Here is a 7,500-nt window from a genome sequence, read left to right on the forward strand (position 1 = left end):
GCCATGTTTGCTCTATTTTGATGAAAGGGTTTTCTGCTTTTCTGCAGCTAGTGTGGTATTTATTTATGTAGCAAATTTGGGAGTGAAAGGGATTATATCACACCTTGTTTTACCAACAATCTTCCATACAGTTGAGGTGAAAGGATGTAAGACCTGCCGAGGCCGGGACGCCTAACTCTGTGGCAACATTAAGTATGAGCAAGCAATGTGCTCTAACCTGACAAAAGAACCAATGCTGTTCTAGGCTGCAGCAACAGAGAGATAGCATCAATAGCAATAGCAATAGCAGTTAGACTTATATACCGCTTCACAGGGCTTTCAGCCCTCTCTAAGCGGTTTACAGAGTCAGCATATCGCCCCCACAGTCTGGGTCCTCATTTCACCCACCTCGGAAGGATGGAAGGCTGAGTCAACCTTGAGCCGGTGAGATTAGAACCGCTGAACTGCAGATCACAGTCAGCTGAAGTGGCCTGCAGTACTGCACCCTAACCACTGCGCCACCTCGACTCAAGCTCATGGGAAGTGATAGAACCGTTTTATACTGCACTAGTGAGGCCCCACTTGAAATATCGTGTCCAGTTCTGATCACCACAATACAAAAAAGTTGCTGAGACCCTATAAAGAGCAACAAAGATGGTAAGAGAAGTGGAGGGGAAACTGTACAATGAGCAGGGATGGTAGCTGTTTTCCAGTATTTGAGAAGCTGTCACAGAGAAGAAGAGGTGGACTTATTGTCCAAAGCACCTGAGATAAAGAATGGACGGAGACTCATTAAAGAGAGATCCAATCTGGAACCATGAAGACATTTTCTCATAAAATAATTAATCAGTGGAAACTGATTAATAAGAGCCGAGGTGGCGCAGTGGTTAGGGTGCAGTACTGCAGGCCACTTTAGCTGACTGTGATCTGCAGTTCAGCGGTTCAAATCTCACCGGCTCAAGGTTGACTCAGCCTTCCATCCTTCCGAGGTGGGTGAAATGAGGATCCGGACTGTGGGGGCAAGTTGCTGACTCAATTTGCTAAAAAAATTGTAAACCGCTTAGAGAGGGCTGAAAGCCCTATGAAGCGGTATATACGTCTAATAAATAAATAAATAAATAAATAAATAAATAAATAAATAAATAAATAAATAAATAAATAAATAAATAAATAAATAATAAACCAGCTGGTCTGAAGTTGTGGGTGCTCCATCACTAGACGTTTTCAAGAAGAAATTGGAATAACCTTTTGTCCAGAATGGTATAATGTTTCTTGCTTAAGCAAGAGGTTGGACTAGAAGGCCTCCAATGTCCTTTCCAACCCTATGATTCAGTGTTTGTTTCTATTGACAGTAGCTGAACTTGACTTATGTCAAAAAGACAAGAACAGTCAGACTAGTTTAGCACTTCCTGGTCAAACACCAGGAATTCCAGAGCTGTAGCCTCTGCTGAGATGTTCAAAAAACATATTCTCAGAAGCAAATAACTACAGATGACATTTAGGGGAAGCTGTTGGTTCACTTGATTTAATGTGTGGGTTGAAACAGATAAAAGTGATACCTTTGATCCTTTGTAAGTCATCCACTACAGAAATGTGACTATGTAGGACAGACAGGGAGGAAGCTAGCCACCAGATTGCAAGAACACAAGTGAGCGGTCAGACGAGGAGACCCAAATTCATTAGTAGTCTCACCTTATAATAAACAGAGACGTACATCCAATTTTGCAGCTACTAATATTGTTGGATGAGCAGGCACAAAAACAGCCAGGGAGGTGATTAAAGCATGGGAAAAAGGCCCCTTGTCAATGAACAGGAGTGCTGATTTAGGTGATATTTACTTGATTTTTAAAATGGGGCAAACCTCACTTCACAAATGTTTTGCTTAGGAACCGGGATCAATTGTGGTCTTAAGTCAAGGACTACCTGTATTCACGGTATATGCTTGTCTGGACTACTTAAGACGGCTCACAACTGCAGAAGCTATTAAAAGATATTCACTTCCCAAACCTAATATGTAACAATAAAGAACAACAAAGAAAAACTATATTTGAAAGAGTTTGCTTGATACTTACACCCTTCCTTAGTCTCTAGCAGAACAAAATCAGAGGTGGTTATTCAGCAGGTTCTGACCAGTTCTGGAGAACCGGTAGCAGAACATTTGAGTAGTTTGGAGAACCAGTAAATATCACCTCTGACTGGTCCTGCTCCCATCTATTCTCTGCTTCCTGAGTCCCAGCTGATCGGGAGGAAATGGGGATTTTGCAGTATCCTTCCCCTGCCATGCCCACCAAGCCACGCCCACAGAACTGGTAGTAAAAAAAAAATTGAATCCCATCACTGGACAAAATGTTTCCAAATGCTGAGTGCATTTAAGGGCACACCATTGTTTTTATTTGATTTTTATTTTGTTCCGTCTTTAAAAAGTTTTTCTTGCAGCTGCTGATTGTTTATTGCTATATTTAAATGAAAGGATTCATCTACAAGCCATGAAGTTCAATACTCTGAAGCTAGAGGATTTTCCTTCTTGCCGGATTGACTGATAGGTAACATGAAGCGTGTGTAGTTAAATTCTCCATTTGCATTATTCATGACAACCTTTCCATGCCACAAATGCCTTTTTCCCTTGGAAGAATTTATAAAGAAGCCTCTCTCCCTCGTTCCCTCTTTCTCTCCCTCTCCCTCTCCCCCCCTCTCTCTGTGTTTGTGTGTGACACAGAGAGAGACAGACAGACAGACAGACAGAGACAGATAGAAGACAAAACATCAACCAGATGCAGCCTGTGAACCAAGGTCATGGCCACAAACATCTGAGATGAAGGGGGAGCTACTGCTGGACTGATTGGTTAACACAGGGATGTCAAACTTCATTGAGGGCTACATCAGGGTTGTGTTTGAACTTGGAGGGGGGGGCAAGGCATGGCCAGTTTGACGTCACTCGTATTGGGGGTACCTTTGGTGGCCTGAGCACTCTGCCAGCAAAAACGGGCTCCCGAGTTCCGTTTTTGGATGTGATGGCCTCTACAACCCTCTGCCAGAGAAAACAGAGCTCCAGAGGGCCACACGCAACCCTCCTGATCTCCATTTTCACTGGCAGAGGCACTGCAGGCTGGTCCTTCGCTGTTTCCATGACGAGCCCACGGGCCAGATCTAAGCACCCTGTGAATTGGATCCGGTCCCTGGGTCTTGAGTTTGACACCCCTGGGTTAATGTGACTCAAGACACCTGAGGGGGGTGGGAAGTTCCTGTTTTTGTTATTACTCTGAAGCACAGGAAATACTCAGAGCTAGCTTCACCTTTCTAAGGGCCGATACGATGTACTCAATAAAAAGTCTTTAAAGCCTGCGTGGAGCTTCTGAGTCCAGATTCAATTGGCTTCATTGCTCGGAACCATGATGCCAGGTGGATTAAAATGGTTCACCGACAAAAGGGTGAATGACAAAACCGTGTGTTCTGAAGCGCTCTGACGAATGAGCGCTGAATTGTGTCAACAACAGCGCGGCGACAGAAGCGCGCTGTAAACCTAAACCTAACCCTAAACCTAAACCTAACCCCTAACTCTAAACGTAACCCTAAACGTAACGCTAAACCTAACCCTAACCCTAACCCTAAACGTAACGCTAAACCTAACCCTAACCCTAACCCTAAACGTAACGCTAAACCTAACCCTAACCCTAACCCTAAACGTAACGCTAAACCTAACCCTAACCCTAACCCTAAACGTAATGCTAAACCTAACCCTAAACCTAACCCTAAACGTAACGCTAAACCTAACCCTGAACCTAACCCTAAACCTAACCCTAAACCTAACCCTTACCTTAAGTTAAATCGGCTTTCTGTCGACGCGCTGTTGTAAAGCGCCCTTCTGTCGATGCGCTGTTGTCGCCACGTTGATGACGTCGCGGTTTTAGCGACGCAGTTTAGTCGGGCACGGTTTTGTCGTTCGCCCTTTTGTCGGGTCACGGATTAAAATAGTTGACTTTGTGTTTTGTTTATCTGTTTGGAAAGGCAGGTGACAACTGAAAATTGATGGACGGTGCTCTATATCTTAATCAGAGATTAATTTCTGTTGCATTTGCATATACTTATATTTCCTTACTATGTATATTCGGATTATATTTATTTACTGCTTCCCCCCCGCCCTCCAAAATTCTTAATGGCAGACATAAAAGGCCTTAGCAGAGTAACATCTCTGCTTTCAGAAAATCTCATCAGTTCCAGAGTGGAAACCACACAGAGCTAATGATAATTGAAATCAGATGTTCCTTATCAAAGCTTCCACTTAAAGGCAGCTTAAGGGGAAAATCCATAAATCTATGTCTTGACCTCAGTCTACCAGTCTTCTTCCTTTCATTCATTTGTTGCTTTTATTTCCATAGTTCATACAAATTATTATCAGGCATTGTTTTAATGAGCAGAACATTACTTCAGAATAAATTGAATTCTAAAACAGAATTAAATCACAATCCGTAGAGGCTCCACGTGGGCGTTAGAAATAGGAAACTTCTTTTAAAATGCCATTGTGATATTCTGCAGTTTGTTAGGAATTATTTTTATCTTAATATTTTTGGTTTTTGGTAATGTATTATAGATACTGGGTTGAAGAATAATTCACGTATCTTTGAAAAGACAAGGAAGGGTGCAATTCCTTTCTATTGTTTCATTAATTGAGGGTTGGTAGGCATAGGATAATGGATCTCTGGAGCATCTGTGGGTGGGAATTTTTTAAAAAATAGTAACATCAACCTCATGATCAAAGCCTCCCACTCTATAAAGCCTTAGTAAGACCTAGAATACAACACCCAGTTTTGGTCACCACACTATAAAAAAGATGTTGAGACTCTAGAAAGAGTGCAGAGGAGAGCAACCAGGATGATTAGGGGACTGGAGGCTAAAACATACAATGAATGGTTGCAGGAACTGGGCATGGCTAGTCTAGTGAAGAGAAGGACCAGGGGAGATATGATAGAAGAGTTTCAATATTTGAGGGACTGCCACAGAGAGAAGGGGGGTCAAGCTCTTTTCCAAAGCACCCAAGCTATTTTCCAAGGCACTCCTTATTTCTAGAATAAGAATAAGCTGATCAAGAATCTCTCCTTGATCAGCTTCCTTCCATTATTCCTTGTCTGGCCAGACAAATTCACCACCCTTTGATGTCAATGTGGCTTCTAGGAGCCAATATGCAAATTATGATTTCCCACTTCAAAATGCTCCTTTGGCTATCCCTATCTTAAATTTTGAAGGGTAAAATCATATTTTCATCATGTTTGTAATCTGTTTAAAGTGACTTCTGTGATTATGAACTTTACAATGTTTATTATACTTCAGGGTTGATTTAATTGGGTGGGAGAGAAGGTAGTTTTAATTCAAAAACCTCCTTAGAAACGCATTGGGAAGCAAAAGGTAGGTCATTTTTAAATGTGTGTGTGTGTGTGTGTGTGTAGCTACTTTTCATCAGTAGAGTATCAGTAGAGTTGTTGCTGTGCTATTTCATAAAAATGATTTCATAAGATGACATTCAAATAAATGACAATTGGCTATTTGATTAGCTTGTATTTAGATCCATCTAGTATTTTACACAGCAAAGGTTTGATCAAAAGACCCAAATTATAACATATGTGCTTAAAAGTTGGCTTTGCACCCATAGTGTAGCAACTGATCTGGGTACTTGAGAGACCGCCTGCTGCCAATTACCTCCACAGACCCATTAGATCACACAGGGTTGGCCTCCTCCGGATTCCATCTACTAGCCAATGCCATCTTGCTACGACCCGGGGGAGGGCCTTCTCTGTGGTGGCTCCGGCCCTTTGGAATGAACTCCCCGCAGGGATTCGGACCCTCACCTCTCTCCAGGCCTTCCGAAAGGCCGTCAAAACCTGGCTTTGCCGGCAGGCCTGGGGTTGATGAGTTCCCCTCCCCTCTCGACTGTGTGGTTGTGTGATTCTTGCCTATTTTAATTATTTGTATTCTGTTTTATGTTCCCCTTTTTCCCCTTTTGAGTTGTTCGCCGCCCTGAGTCCCTCCCAGAGAAGGGCGACATACAAATAATAAAATTCAATTCAATTCAAACTTATTAAAGTGTCTTATACAAACAATGACCACATGGAAATGGGACTCATTTTCTTAATAATTATTTCACTTTTTCCATAATATGGTTTTCTTATACTTCAGATATTCTCTTTTCTATATTTCTGTGAAGATAATATTGTTTACCTATCAAAACTAAGAATTATTAACTGGGGAAGACATCACTTTGGACAGGATAAAACCTCTCTCTCTGCAGAATTAAATGCACAACTTCTACTATATAATGGCTAGAATGCATTTTTTTTTCTTCCCTGGAAGGTGATTTTCACGCTGCAGAAATCATACATTTTAATTCAGGAAGAGCCTTTTCTATCAAACGTACTTGCGTTCTAAATTGTTTTCCATACCCATATGACCGGTTTTTTTTTTTAAAGTGCAGAGTTAAAAAAAAATAAGATTTTCACACTATTATTTACTCTTTGCAATGAATAACATACTGTTGTAGTTCTGGTCAAGATATACTGGTTTTTCTCTGTTTCCTTTTTGGGTTTCACACTGGTTTGAGAGAATGTAGGGTATATTAGCTTTAAATCTGAGCTCTGCAGACCTGCTGGCACCATTAACAATAGTGGAGGCTCAGCACTTTGAACAGATATTATTTATTTTCACTAGCCAACAAAGATTAAATATCAAGCCCCCCTATTATTAGTGCTAGTGAAGCCCAGATTTACTGTATGATTAATCACTAAAGTCAGGATCACGGACAGAGAGTTTTTCCAGAAGTGGTTAAACTCTTCTTTTTAATAGGACTTGTAATTTACCATTTCCCTAATATCAGGATCCTTTCTTGGCTTTAATATGACTTGCCAGCCTCTTGGGACTTCAAAGTGGTGGGAAGAAGCACCGTTTTCCCGAACCCTTAATGATAATTAAGAACATTTCTTTTGATTCTGATTTTCCCCCAAATGCCATACTTTTGATATGCCAATGAAAGGCAAGGGAACTTTCCAAAATCATAATAGCTGACTAAAACTAATTGTCGTGTAAATGTTAAAAACGGGGTCGGATTTTGATCCCATTTAAACGGAGAGCGGTTTCCTTTGAAATGAGCGACCTTGTGAAGATGCCATTGGGATTTTAAAATGAAAATAAAAAATCTTGAGGCATTAAAGGGGTCTCAGGAATGACAATGGAAAGACATGCGTGGTCCCTTCCCCCAATTATTCCAGATTTCAAAATGCCGTTGCATCCGAGAACTGCTAATTCTACAGCATTAAGAAATCAGTCCATGGATAACATGGCAACAAATCAAAACTTGGATTGCTTCAAAGGCCTGTTACGTAGCAAAGGTTTTATCAAAATACCCAAGTTATAAAGTATGTGCTTAAAAGTTGGCTTTTATACAGTATACGCCCACACTGTAGCAACTTACTAAAGTGTCTTATACACTTGCTATGGTATTGTTGAATTTAGAATTGTATAAAGCAACTAAATCTT

The sequence above is a fragment of the Thamnophis sirtalis genome, unplaced genomic scaffold (genome assembly GCF_051295495.1).
Source record: "Thamnophis sirtalis isolate CommonGarterSnake01/CBP01778 unplaced genomic scaffold, rThaSir2_p1.2 scaffold_15, whole genome shotgun sequence".
NCBI classification, from domain to species: Eukaryota; Metazoa; Chordata; class Lepidosauria; order Squamata; family Natricidae; genus Thamnophis; species Thamnophis sirtalis.